General features: G+C 43.9%; 1 long non-coding RNA gene across 2 annotated transcripts in view; it reads left to right on the top strand.

Moving 5' to 3' along the window:
* Positions 1-15,157, top strand: part of LOC138488428 (uncharacterized) — a 614,677-nt gene that overhangs the window by 546,750 nt on the left and 52,770 nt on the right. Inside the window, exons 5-6 of one of the 2 annotated variants that reach the window (XR_011274666.1) lie at positions 8,189-8,271; positions 8,392-9,123. The exons of the other annotated variant lie outside the window; for it this stretch is intronic. This is a non-coding gene — a long non-coding RNA (uncharacterized lncRNA). Of the gene's footprint in view, positions 1-8,188; positions 8,272-8,391; positions 9,124-15,157 lie in introns of those variants that run through there. 2 annotated transcript variants of the gene reach the window in all.

The raw sequence follows: 15,157 nt of genomic DNA, 5'->3' as shown, positions 1-15,157 counted from the left end.
TACGATACAAAATATAATGCCAAAGTAAGAAATGGCTAGACTAGCTGCACCAAAACGCCAGTCTAGCTACACAATAACACGTATCATTCTTCCTTTATCAAAAATGCCCAATACAAATCTAGGTGTTTTACTTGCTTCTGTGTCCCAAATGTAGGCATTTTTCCCACTTGCTAGGTGTAGGTGTTTTACTTGCTGCTGTGTCTCAGATGTAGGCGTTTCCCCCCCTTAAGCGCTGTGTGCCAGTTCTAGGGGTCTCCATACTGCTACTGTGTTCCAAATATAGGTGTTCCTCCTTTTGCTGCAATACCCACGCACCATGAAACGAACACACAACTGGAAAGGACTGGGGAGTAGGCCAGACCAGAGTGAGTGCATGCCAGTGGAGAGGCGTCAGAATGAGCGGAAGACCTAGGTGTACCTGTCTCTATAGAGGGTCATATGCGAATCAACCTAATTGGACGACAGATAAAGAGTCTTATATGAAAAGGGGAGAGAGAGGTGTCCTGACATTGGAAATGATGGACCCCAGGGCACAGGGGGCACATACCCCCCTGGAGGAGTCTTGGGGTGGGGTGGTTGTGCACAGCAAGGGTTGCTAGGGGGAAGGGATGTGGGTGGCAATTGGTCTGAACAATGGGGTTAGAGAGGGTGCTGCCACTAACTAGCCCATTGAGCACCCAAACCTCTGAACACAACATAGGAGTGGTAATTGTAGCACACCAGAATTTACGAGAGGGGAAGGGATATGTGCCACAGGCAAGGAAAACAGAGGGCGTAGGATAGGGTACTGCCACTAACCTTACAAAAAAAATGAATTCTTCTGCTTACACCTCTCAAACTCTGAACCAAACACAAGCATACCGCTACTGCGCAACAAACCGCATACACTTCACTACACCACAACAACAAAACAAGCCACACATAGCCTCGCCCAACAGCTATGGCGACTACCAACCAAAAGACACACCTACGCTCAGCAAATGGTGCAAACCGAACTGAAGCTGTCAACAGCACATCACAGTTCTCTTGCTCTTTTCTCGCGCTCGGTCTTACTAACTTATCCCACCCCCTCCCCTTTGCTTTACAGATACGCCAGAGCACCAACACACCACACAGGTGGCAACAGTGTGCGGTATAAGAACCTTTAGCATAACATGGCATAACATTAAGGTGACTGATTTTAAAAGAAAATATATGCCGTAGAAAATATGCTTATATATTAAAGTGCCCCCACCCCCACTCCCATGGACATCATCTGGGCCCCCTACAGGGGACCACCGCCTAGGTAAGGGTGCTCAGAAACATTTTCTTTGTGGGGGGCTCGGTATGAATACATTTGAATACCACTGAGTTAAGGTGACAGCAGCCAGAAAAGGGCAGCCTCCAACACTCTTCATTGCTCTGACTCCTCAGACCTCCTTTATTCCACATCCTCCTTACACTCCTGAACACCGAGCTCTATATCTCCCGCCCTTTAATCCTCTTCACCCTGCATATCCCCTCACTCCTGTGCCTCATTAACTACTGCCCCATTTTCCTACCCTCGTTCATTCTCTGTACCCATTCACCCTTTACCCTCACCCGGCTCTGTTCAATAACCTTACGTTCTGCCTTCACTCACTCTCAATCGCTCCCTCACGCTTCAGCCCTCCGTCACTCTCCTGTCCATTAATTAGTGTCCATGTTACCTGCCCCGTCTCTACTTGTCTCCCTCACTATCCTGCCCTTATTCCCTCTCCATTTCTATTCACTGCCCTGCAGCAGGGCCCTGTGCTTCTGGAGGAGATGTGGGGGTAGTGGGTTGGAGTTAAGGGGTCTTTCAAGTGCCACAAGCAGAACCCACAAAAAGGCAGTCCATGGTATGTTTTGGGATTAAAAGATTACCTCTTTTAAGTTTGTGATGTTCAATGACATTTCAAGTGTGTGGGGAAGAACACCGGGGACGTTCACAAAAGGGTTCTGCATGCTGTAGGAGTGATCCTGTGATATCACCCTCTGTAATGTCCCTTCTCATTGCCCATTTCCTTGAACGCTATAATTTCCAAAACTAGCTTCAGGCTTGATCTTTCAATATTGCCACCATTGACAGCAAAACATGGTGAGGGGGCCCAGCTGTGTCTAGCTAGAGTCAGACCACTCAACACAGAAAACTGTAAAAAAAACCACAACTTTAAAAAAGTTGCATTTGTCTCTAAAGTTCATCATTGTGCAACCCCGCCCACTCTGGCCTCCGCCTCCATGACCCACCCCCCCTGGGGCCCTGTGTCATTTTTGCCCACTGGGCCCTTTGTCTAAATCTGCCACTGAGTCCATAGAGTTTTCAATAGAGCGTAGCACCTGGGCTGGGATCTGGCACGCCTGGCATAGATCTCAGTCAGTTGTTCGTCTTCACATCGGCTGTTGCCCTGATCGCACAACCCTCACAGCCATATATTGCCAATCTTAATTCTAATTTTGCATCCTACGACTGCCGACACTTTGCCAGGGATCTGCCTGCTGACACTTTGCCATACATTGCCCTATATTGTCCTCACCACTATTCCAGCCTCAGCGTTGGGTTTTTTTGTTTTATTCTAAGCGCTGCCAATAAGGCAAAACTATTTGCATGGGAAGAGAGCTAGGAGAGAGGTGAGATGGATTGTGAAGAGAGACACAAAGCCTGTTGGTGTTGTTTGGTATTTGTACCTACCCACTGGCTTCTCCTGGCTCTGCTGGTACCTATGGGCATTCCCATCCATTAACTACCCCACCCTGCGCAACACCTTCTGGGATTTCTTTGAGCTAGCTCTGCAGTTTTAAGGAGATGCCAATGTTGTCTCTAGCAGTTAACTCTAACAATAAAGGCTTGATTGCAGCTTTAAACCAGCTCCTGCTGCAATATAAATGTCTTAACCAAGTGTTCCTTGAGCCACTTGATTTATAAGCAATATAAGTGTCCTTGGACCTGTTTTTGCACTGAATTACAGTTAAAAACAGGCTTTGGAAAACCCAGCAGTTTTCATTCTTTTATAGGCATTTTAAGTGATTATGGCTATTATGCAAGTCCATGCAAAAAGGACGAGCATACTCATCCTTGGCACATAAGGGTTATGCCTAGGTACTAATAACATTTGCCAGCTGTTGGCATCTTATGGCTAGGTAGTATCATTATGGCATTCCTTGGAAAATGCCTCTGAGGGTGCCAGGCTTTAATGGGTCATGCTGGAAATACTGGCAGAGCGCCAGGGGACCACTACAGTGGTGATAGTACACAGTATAATTATCATTTAACATTAACATTAACATCCCGGTCCTTGGGACCGGGGGTGGCGTTTAGGACATTTAGTTGACTTTCCTAAAATGACAATATTCAGCCGGATCAGAAGACTGCGGATCCAAGGAGTTAAGTAGCAACTGGTTACCAGTCATTTGGTCGAAAACCAAATGGTCGAATTGTGGAAACAGAGAAATTGATATGAGGCCGGGAAGCCCAAAGGAAACACACCAACACAGGTTATAAAGGACATACAAAGCGCTTTATTCAAAAGATACAACAATTACCAAAAGTCAATTGACAAACGGATAGCTATTCGGCCCTCAGAGTAACAGAACAAACTATCAACGGTAGTTCGCCGTGTTAGTGTGAGAGACCGTACATTGGGATACTCAGGTTTTTATACTTTTTATCCAGCTCTGGCCACCCCCCTCGCGGGTTAACCATTCTTAGAACCAGGCCTAGAGTTCGTTGCCAGGTCAATCCCATAATGTATGCATTTCGATCAGTTTTGCTGATACAGTTGTTCATTTACACATAGGTCAGGGATAGGACAAGGTCTCAGTTCGCGACCCCAACAAGTGGCCTGCAGGCATATTACTTATTCATGTGTGCGGAGGTCACAATGGCCAGAATCCCACTCGAAATGTCATTCGGCCTCCATTTTGTTGTTCAGGGTGACTTCCACACTACAAGAGAACCTAAAATGGCGGCTAAATCCAAGATGGCGATTTACACAATACATTAAGGTCAAGACCTTGCCGTGGAATCTATTTACACGATGTTTTTAGACAACTTGGCGTAGGCCAACATACATTCAAACAATGCGATAGACATTCCTGTCCCACTGGGGTGGCAATTGCAAAACTGAAGGTTGATGGCTCGACGGCTATGGCAGGAGCGTGCCCAGTCCTCCATGCTCGACAGAGCTCCATTGGCTGGTTTGATGCCCTCACCAAAAGTCGTTTCCACTGGAATATGCCAGGCATAAAGTGGCACTTATAATCCCAGGATAATATCGCAAATACTTGCTCAATACGACTCCATCAAAATGTGGATGCTTTGCGGGCATGCAGCATCCTTACGTGTTTCCCGCTGGCGCCACCGATGCACAGGCAAGCGGCATCTGGACCTCCTGACACCCCCAGAGAATATTCACACGCATAGACCTTTTTTTTCCTTTGCATCCTCATTGAGTAGAATGAGCCTGGAAGTGGTAGAATAATTCAAACCGAGAACTATTATGTGTTTCAATCTGCTCAGAGAAATTGCCTGGGTCTATATTCTCAACACGTTCCGAGAACTAAGGGCATTCAACACTAGTCCCACATAAATAACGCGGGCTCCATTTAGAAGCATCATTGGAATAGAATCTATTAGCTTCCTCAAAACACTTTTTTTTCACCCAAGAAATGTTTGCAGTCAGTTGCAATGAAAAGGCATATATCTCACTTTAAAGCAGTATTCTGGCCCCCATAATCTTCCACCTCTTTCTATACCGCTCTCTGTTGATTATATAATGCCCATCTTTACTTCTACATTTGTGCATATATTAACAGAAAATGCAACACACACGCACACAAACACACGCACACAAACACACGCATCACAAACAGTGATGGTGGGTTTAAAACATGCATGAAAACGCCCTGACACCTTTAATGTTAGAGTAAAAAACGCCATTCGCATTCCCACAATGCATTTCTTTGTGGTTCTGAAGGGGTGGGGAACGTACAGGGATGGATAGTGGTGCATGTGTTTGTTTATTTGTTGATTGAGAAAAAAAGAAAATATATGTATACATAAATCTAGGGCAGAATTGGTACTTCATCTGGATAAAGGCCTCTGCGGGCCAACATAGCGTCTCCGTCCATCTCCACAGTCCAGACATTAGCATATATTCATGCACTGCATATACCCCTTACACATAAACAGAGACATTATGGAGGAGAGTAAACAGACATGTCTTACTGGGGTGTTGAGCTGCAGTGAAGTGAAAGGCCAAAATCTAAACTGCACTTGGGATGGGTCATATGTCTCCTGCTATAAGTGTGGGGGTGTACCAATATGATCAGGGATGTCATCGATGATGACATTTGTGATTTCATCTTTGATGCCCTGAGTGTTAGTTAGTCTTAGCAGTGCAAGGCGGTGGCGCAAGTTGCATAGCTTACCATATTGGCAAATTTCTTTGGTTTTTTCGATTTGACCTCACAACCATTACGTCCTCTTAACAATGTTTTTTCAATGAATTTCATAGATATTTATTAGTACAACTTAAACATAACGTCCCTTTAACATTTTTTTCAATGAATTACATAGGTTTTTATTAGTGCAACTTAAACATAACGTCCCTTTAGCAACATTTTCTCCACTGAATTTCAGTGAAAATGTTTCATGATGTTACAGCACTGTATATACGTTAATAATAATAATTAATAATTCCTCTTTTAACATATATCAAAGGACTATAAACCTCCTTTAACAACCATATTTTTTGCAGCACATACCGATGTATGTCCTTTTCAGCCGCACATGTTGTGAATGCAAGTCATGAGGCTTGACCATAGCCCCTGCCCCGCCAAAAAAAAAATTATCCACTGCACCTAGTCTGCATAATGGTCCAGTGTCTGCTATACCCCCATAATGTGACCAATTGCCAGTGTTCATGGCTTGCAGCCATGGCCAGTCTCCATAATCCATGGGGCATGGGTGTTGGCAATGCAGCAGGCCCCAACAAGCAAATCAGGGTAGAACATTGTCCTTTTTGGGGGACAGGCCCACGGCCCAGGCACCAACGTTATATCACTATTTTTTGGACTTACATTTTCACACTTTGGAAAAAATAAAACACAGGACAGATTTGCAAGAGCACGCTTTCAGGTCCTTGCTGGGGCTCCTCGCACACGTTTTCTGCAAACCTGTCCAGCACTTCAGGCTTCAGCAGCCAGCAGAATTTCTTTCCCCACTCAACAATCCCGATTTCAAAAATATGACCACCTAGCAGTCCCTGGTGGCCATGCCCCCTTAACCCCATGGCCGGGCCATGGTGGCCATGGGCAGTGACCCGATTGTGCAGGGCACCCATATTACTATTTTTGTATCTACATTTTGACACTTCTCAAAAAATAAAACACAGGACAGATTTGCAAGAGCATGCTTTCCGGTACTTGCCAATGCTCCTTGCACAAGTTTGCAGCAAATCCATCCAGCACGGCTGTAGCTGCAAACAAAATGTATATCCCCATTCAAGCCTATCCCGATTTTGAAAATGTTGTGAATCCTCTACAATTATGTCCCCTCTTCACAAAATCCCTTCATACTTTGCAAAAACATTCAAAGTTGGGTCTATAATATTTTTGCAAACATTTGTGCGGGCTCATTAAATGGCACCAAAGTTCTAAGCTATTGAAAGCTTTGGGGCCCCCCTCTAATTTTGCCCCCTCTTGCAAAACAACACAAACCTTTGCCACAACATTCAAAGTTGGACCTATATTCTTATTGCAAAATGTCATGGAGTTTCATTGAACAGTGCCAAAGTTATAAGCTTGTCTAATAGCTGCTCTTCACCGACCCTGTAATGAACACATATTCATGGATGTCCTCGAACATTTGTCAAGTTCTTGAAAATCACAGCAATGCCCCCAAACAACTGAAATGAAAAAACACCACATTTTTGTTTTTTTCTGCACATATCCTATCCCATCCTCATCACCCCTCACTTCCCCATATATTGTTTCATTTGTTTGACAATCGTAATTTTGTGTTTCTGAATATGTTTTACCACAATGTTTGCGGACTGGACTGAACAGCGACCAGGAGCTATGCCACTTTTTGTAAAGCCCGTGACTGGACATATCTGTTAACACCAACATTAACCCATCACTCACCATTATAGCAACAGCGAACTCTGACATAAAGCAATGCTATTTTTCACCTTACCATCCACTATCCACTCTCTGCCAACTTTCATGTTTTACTTATCTTGTTCCCCAATACCCTCTTTACTTCACCATTGTCCTTCTTGGACCATATGATCCTCATGTAACAACCTTTTCCATGCCAATACAGAGCATGTCTTGTGCTCTCTATTACTGAACTCAGAATCCAGTTGTCACATGACTGGAGAACTCCACCCCATATTATACGCGATCTACCACCTCATTCTAAACCACATCCACCTCGAACTGCTACAGCCAACACCATGCTAGCACTTATTGTCCTATCCATTCCGCTTTTTTGTTTTTAGCGTATCACATTTTTTTATTGTAAATCCCATAATTTTTTGTATATGTATTTACCATACATCTTAGTCATTTCATCTCTTTCAAAATACCTATGCTCCGCAGCCGCATAACTGTTAATTCCGATAAAATGCGTGGGCGCGGTGATGCATGGACGCGATGACGTCATCACGCAGCAACGTGCATGCGTGTGATGTCATCGAGCGCGATTCGCCTCGTAGCGTTAGCATTTTAAACATACCGTTCTAAACCCGAACGGCAGCAGTAATCGAACGAGAAGGACCTCAGACTCTTTAGCGGTAAGTAGCCTTCTCCCTAGCATCTCGCTTAATTACTTTTACCTTGGCCCATTTTAACTTTTCTTCTTTATAAACAGCCATGAGCACACTTCATTTAAACTTTAAATCATCCATTAGGCCTTTCACCCTCACCGCTGTACTTGCTTACCGCCAGCTTTTGCACAGCCTAATTTATTTATTTATATTTTGATTCTATCCATTTATTTATTCTATATTTTTTGTCTGCAGCCTGCTTAAACCCAGAACTGTCCTCACAAGTCACTTGCTCACTATTCCATTGTAGTTAATGTACACGCGTAGCTATTCACACCAGACCATAGTATATGCAATATTGCTATTCTAGAATCTCACAATATAAGCACCTTCAAATGTTCACATTTTAACCATTACAGATCAGACCACTTGCAAAAACCAAGATACACCTCAATTGACTGAGCGGAATTTATCACATTGTCAATATTGACTCCACAAACTTGTAAGTACTAATTCTGTTATACCTATGATACTATACAGAGTTGCACTGATAAGATCATCAGGCACAAGATTTCATGCTCCTTAAAACCTTACCCCCTTTCTTTCCTCTTCTTCCTCTCAGATTACATTAGTGTCAACATACCCAGCACTCCTCCTGAAGAACCGCCACGACCCTGCGACGGGGAAACACGTGTTGAGGAATTGTATTGTTTTGTCTTGCATTATACCGACAAGTCGAGTCCACCACTGGACCACTGATTTAAGGAATTATTCAAACCAAAGAGTCAACCGTACTCGAATCAAGAATCAGGATCTATCAACAAAAATTCAGGCCACAGCCAATCTGCAATTTTCCCTTTGAAACTTTGATCCAAATACCAAGACTTAGTGACAGCAACTAAGGACATTTCAAGTCTCAGCTAATCTGCAATCTTTCTTTTTGAAACTTAGTGAAAGCAACTAAGGAAATTTCAAGTCTCAGCCAATCTGCAACTTTTCTTTTTGAAACTTGGATCACAATTCCAACACTTAGTGCATATAACTAAGGACACTACAATTTTGCAATTGATTGGACTCTATCACAGATTTAGTGAAAACAAATAAAGGCTAAGTGAAAGCAACAAAGGACTTTACAATTTAACATCAATTGGATTCCATCACTGACTTAGTGAAATTAACTAAGGACACTTTATTTTTGTATGGATACGATTCCACTTTGATAAGATTTCTCTTGAATAAGATTCTTTTTTCATATGTGTCCTAATCTTTATGTTTCCAATTAACCAGTTTTTTTAACCTGCATGTGCCCATACCCACGATTTGTAATTAAAAATCGTTTATCTTTTGAAACTTACTACTTGTGTCAACATTTAATTTTGAGAAGCGCGACAGGAGGGCTTTTTTCCCTTTATGACTAGGGATCTGGTAGTGTTCTAAAATCAGCTGTGCCCATTGGCCATGGCTAGTGGTCTGGTAGTGTTTTAAAATGGACAGTGGGCATGGTTGGAAGCCTTGGCTAGGGGTCTGGTAGTGTTCCAAAAAATACAGTGGGCACAGCCAAAGGCCATTGCAGCCGAAAGGCCATGGCCAGTGGTGCAGAATAAATCTGTGGAATAACCCCTGAAATTCAGCTAAAGCCACCTCATTTATTTTATTTATTTATTTTTGCATTTGTTCCAGTGCCCAAAATCCTAGGCGCTAGTTACATAAGGTACAAACTTACAAGTTACATTCAGATGAAAAGAGAAGAAAGGAGAGGGGGTGGGAAGATGCAGTAGTGGGATGGAAGAGTCTTAGGAGGAACAAAGTTAGTTGAAAAGCCACATCGTTAAGTTTCTACGGAAGGTCCAGTAGACCTGTTCTTTTCTGAGTGGTGTTGAAAGATTATTCCAGAGTTTGGCAGCCACGACCGTGAAGCTCTTACCCCCTACTCAGAGGCAGTTGAAGTTGGGTGTCTTCAGGAAGTGAGAGTTTGACAATCTAAGAGGTCAGGCCGTGGCGTATTTCTCCACGCAGCGTGAGAGGTAGGTTGGGGAAGTGTTGGAGAGACAATGGGCCTCACTACGACCTCGGTGGTAGCCATGCCGCTATTGGCGGCATGGCTGCCGCCGAAATCGCGTCCGGGTTCCCAGAACTCGGAATTACCAGGCCATTCCGAGTTCGGAGGGCCCAGTAATTCCCCATAGGGCTGAATGGGAATGTGGGAGAGAGCAAACAACGGGCCGATTACGAGCGGCCCGTTGTTTGCTCCCTCCTGCCCTCGTGGGACCCGCTCTGCACGTCTGGTAAAACCAGACGTGCAGACCGGGTCCCGCAAGGGGACGTCGTAATCAGGCGGGACGGGGTTGACGGCACCGGCACCTTTACCGGTGCCGTTAACCCCGTCCCGCCTGGGTTATAATGAGGCCCAATGTTTTTAACTTAATCCTTTCCCGGATGGGCAACCAGTGTGCAGCTATCCTGGTTTCAGAGATATGTTCAGATTTAGAGAGGCCAATGGTCACTTGGAGACCATTGTTCTGAATCGTCTGGAGTTTTTTCATGTTGTGTTCAGAAGTGCCATTAAATAGGGCATTAAAGTAGTCGAGCTTGGCTCCTGTGATAGCTCTTGCAATTTTTAGGCAGTTAGGAGTGGAGAGGAAGGGCCTGCTGGCATGAAGTAGTTTAGCTGCGTCAGCTGCCGCTGAGGTGATCAAGTTCACTTGACGGGAGAGGTTGAGATTGGCATCCAGGTAGACCCCAACAGTTTTGGCAGAGGTGGTGATACGGTTGCCATCGACGATAAACTCCTTGTATGCCGGGTCAATGTTGCGAAGTGTGGAGTTGGAGCCGATGATGAGGATTTCGGTTTTGTCATTGTTGTGGCAGAGTTAATGCGAAGCCAACCAATTTTGTATGACCTTGTATGCAGAGGTTTCTTTCTTGGCTGAGTCCTGGGCATATGATCCGGAGAGGGGGATAAGGAGCTGCGTGTCGTCACCGTAGTTCATGTATGATATTCCTAGCAGGTCAAGGTGGTCGAAGAGGGGTTTTGTATAAATGTTGTAGAGAGTCGGGAGAGGCAGGAACCTTGGGGTACTCCACAGGTGACAGGAGTAGGTTCAGTGGAAAAATCATTGATGAAGACACGTGAGGATCTGTCAGCTAGGAAGAACCTAACCCAGTTGGTGGCTGATGGAAAGAGGTTGGCTGTTGTCGTAGGTTGAGAGCAGAGGATTTGGTGGTTTACCAAATGGAATGCTGCGGGGAGGTCTAGCATCATCAGAAGGGAAGGTTTGCCAGTGTGTTTGATGGCATCGATTTGTATTTTCAAATCAAGTAGGACAGTTTTGGTTCCGTGTTTGGGGCGGAATCCTGATTGGCGAGTGCCCAAGATGTTGTTTTCCTCAAGATACTGTTGAACTTTGATATAAGCAACACGATCCAGGATCTTCAAGAGTTAGGGTTCCGTAGTAATGGGTCGGTAGTTTGTCAGAATGGAGGGGTAGAGGGAGGGTTTCTTGAGGAGCCGTAGGACCCATGTCCCTTCAAGGAAGTTGGCACTGAGTTGGTGGGGAAGGATTCATTGATGATGGCTGTGAAGAAGGGAATGAGTGAGTCAGCACAGTCTTTGATGATGGGAGCTGGGCAAGTGTACCCTTTGCAGTGTGATGGTTTGAGGCTCCTAATGATTTTAGTTATGTCCATGTCTGAGACAGGGTGGAAGTTGAACGGGGTGCTGGTGTGGGTCGTAAGGGGCTGGGTGCTATGCGCAGTGGTGGTTGGTTAGCATAGCAAGTTTCTTGGAGAGAATTTTTCCTTTGAGGGAGTTGACCTTTGCAGTGTCAAAGACTTGGATTTTTTCGCACCATGTACTGTCTACTGCCAGATCTGGCTGGGGGGTGTAGGGGATCTCTAGCTCCCAGAGAATTGTGAAAAGTTCCCGGGAGTTGGAAGAGGCATTACTGATTCTGCAATTGTAGCTGTTGGCTTTTGCAGCATGGTTTTCCCTTCTGTAGTTTTTGGCTAGGGACGAGAAGGGGCCTTTGGAGGCAGGGACCGTTTTTTTCTTTCCAAGCTAGCTCAGCAGAAAGCTTATTAGCACAGACTTCAAGGAGTTTTGGAGTAAACCAAGCATTTTCTTTAGTGAGGGGTTGTCTTTCCTGAGTTTGAGAGGGGCAAGCGTGTTAACTGCTTGTGCAATAGATTGCTTGTAGAGGTCGACCAGTACTGCTGGGTCTGTTACTGAGGGTGGGGGTGCGCTAGGCTGGCAAGTAGCGGTGCTAGGTTGAGGGTCTCTGTGCACCGGGCCATACATTTCCGGTTTTGCAGGGTGAGCTGGTCTGGGGCGTTCTGAATCAGGTATTTTGAAGACAATGGATTGATGGTCCGACCATGGGAAGATGGAGGTGACAGGGGTGAGAATGTTACAATTGAAGTAACTTAACCAGTCTAGGGTGCAGCCTTGGTCATGGGTGGGCCGAGAGAGCATTGTGTAAAGCTGGCATGGTTAGGTGTTGTGGTTACACTGGTGGCCAATGAGTATGCTGGGTCGTTGAGGCCTAGATTGTGGTCCCCAAGGATTACAACTTGTGAGTTGGGTTTGATGGACGCGAAGATGCTTTGCATTAAGTTATCTTCGAAGGTAAGGCTGGGGCAAGGAGGTCGGTAGATAAGGAGGACGGTGATAGAATCGGCCAGAGACATGGAGATCTTGGCGAGTAGGAATTTGCAGTTGAGGATGACATTAAATGCGTGACTCTAATAGTGAGGGTGTTTTTAAAGATGAGGGCAATGCTGCCTCCTGTTTTATAGGATCTGTCACATCTTAAGGTGGCAAAGCCAGGGTGGGTGGCCATGGAGAGGGCTGGCCCTGCAGTGGGATGGAGCCAGGTTTTCAGGGATGGCAAGCAGTTCAATGTCGTTGGAGGTTATAAGATCAAGGATTTCAGCTGCGTGTGTCGGGAATGATCTTGCGTCAATTAGCACACAGTTGATGGCTTTGCAGATGGGTCTGGCAGGCGTGCGTGTTTGCGGAATTCGCAATGGCTGGGGAGCATACATAGGGAGGCATGGAATGAACTGGGTGCGAAATCTGAGGAACCTATGTATAGGGGGTGCCAACCCCTCCCCCTCAATTGAGTATAGATAACATGATAGGCAGATCAAATGGTTTTATTATTGAAGACATCAGGATTATAGTACCTTTATTTAAGGTAAAAAGTGCACATGGTACTGAACATATTTGGGTTAGGATGACCAAGGAAATGAAGAATGCTTTAAATATCACATAAATACCATAAGTGTATAAAGATATATAATAAATAAGGGATACAAAGTGAGAGATGCTTAAATAAATAAATAATAGCTCCCTGAAGAATTAATAGTCTCAGACAAAAATATATTTCAAAATGGATAACTCATGTACAAAATGGTGTCCAGTTCTAAGCCAGGTGTGAATAATTATGACTCATGCCAAGAGTTTTCAGACAAGCAACAGAGGCTGATAGTCTTTGGCAGCATTCTGCAGTGAGATAATTGGGTTTGATAGGATTAAAATGGAACTTGGCAGGAAAAGCAGACAAGATTAATGATAAAGCTATATAAAGCACGATAAACGTGGATACATTTATCTATGTTCTTAACGAGAAGGGCACAATGTGCTTCATGCAGACCATTTTGAGAGACCATCTGTATTATTTGGCACCATATAATAGAGTTTATCTATTTTCTCCACAGTATAATGAACTAACTAACTTGGCTGGACCTCGAAAATCAGATAAAGAGTAGACATTGATCTGATGAAGGTGTTTTTGGCAGAAGTTGGGAACTGTCATAAATGTATCCAGCCAAGTCTAAAATAAGCTTATCAGTTGTGTGCATCAGAGAACATTGCGGATGCCAGCTATGCTAATGTGGGCTTGGTGTTCACGAGATAAGCCTTCCATTAACATTGAAGGGATGTTTTTTCTCTGACTAAGAGGACCTATCAGAAGCATACTCTGACAAGGTAGTCATTTGCATAAGGATGTTGCATCTTCCAAATAGCCAATATAAGCAGGTTGAAGTCAAAGTGTTTTTGAGTGTTAACCAGAGCGTCTCTTGTAACCACAGCTAATAAAGACTGTTGAGAAAACTCCCGGGTTCCTGATTTTCTCTTTTCTCTGTCTCTGAGGAATGTCCATGGATGCCTGGTGTTTGATGGAGGATGGGGAACAGGGCCTTCAGTTCAAGTGGCGCCAAACGTGGGGCCCTAAGGTCTTTTCATAAGATTTAGGGCCCAGGCTTCATGGGGATGTGCTGATGTGCTGGCGGACAGGGGGAGATGCCTGAAAAAGATGATAGGGTGAGTGACAAAACTGAAGTATGGTCTCATTTCTTTCAGGGGCGTCTCCTCATAACCGTCAGAGTAGCACACCTGGCATTTATGAATTATGGTATGTATTATGAGAGACGGAGGCAACATAAAATGAATAAAAACATGTTCATGTACATATTAAGGGGATGAGGTTGTAATAATTTTTCAGTAACGGGAAATTATATGAAGAGAAGAATAGCAATAGAATCCTAGCTCAAGGGAGTTCAGAAGGAGACGTCTCAAATCTCAAAGGGAGTAGAGCAGAAAAATATAACACATGAACAGGTTCAGCTCAAACCCTGTACAGGGTATTAAGAAAAGGCAAGAGAGAAAAAAACCAAGGGTGATCATGGTGTGTAATGTCGACTAATCTGTATGTTGTTTGTGGAATAAAAAAATTGAGGAGTGCTAGAAGTTTTGAAGTAATTTGAAAAAGTTGAGGAGCAACAGTGATTGAGTTTAGCAAAGTGATTGGCACAAATCAAGAGAATAGATAGGCTATTGAAATTAGAGGCTTGAGCACCAATTGATGGTGTTCACTCATATTTGTTGTTTTAAAATGATAAAAGTGATGATTCAAGTTTAAAAAATTGAGGCTTTATTTAAGGATATGGTAAAAAATAGGGAGTCAACTGTGAGTCTCCTCTACACTTTTTAAACAAGCGAGTGAAATCAAGAAAAAGGTTAAAGAGAAATACAAATTATATACGCACAAAAATATAGCTCTTGACAGATTGGAAAGCTTTAAACGATAGAAATCCGAATAGCAGAACACATAAACGAAGGATGATTAAGACAGATGTTGGAGATTTTGCAAGCATTTATTTCTCATTAGGAGAGTGTGCAGTTGAATGCATTTCTTAAAGATGGGGTGTGTGCTAAAACAATAGTGATTTCATTTTTTGTTTGAACAAATGAAAACAGTTTGTACATGGCATGCTCTAAAAATAAACAGAAGATAGAAATGTATTAATTTTAAAAAGTACAATGTGCATGGTTGATAGAAACCACGCACATCATGCAGAGTGAGATTTATGTTTCAAACCACAGT

The sequence above is a fragment of the Ambystoma mexicanum genome, chromosome 9, assembly GCF_040938575.1.
Source record: "Ambystoma mexicanum isolate Mex_15411 chromosome 9, UKY_AmexF1_1, whole genome shotgun sequence".
In the NCBI taxonomy this organism is placed as follows: Eukaryota; Metazoa; Chordata; class Amphibia; order Caudata; family Ambystomatidae; genus Ambystoma; species Ambystoma mexicanum.
This window is presented reverse-complemented; position numbering and strand designations above follow the sequence as displayed.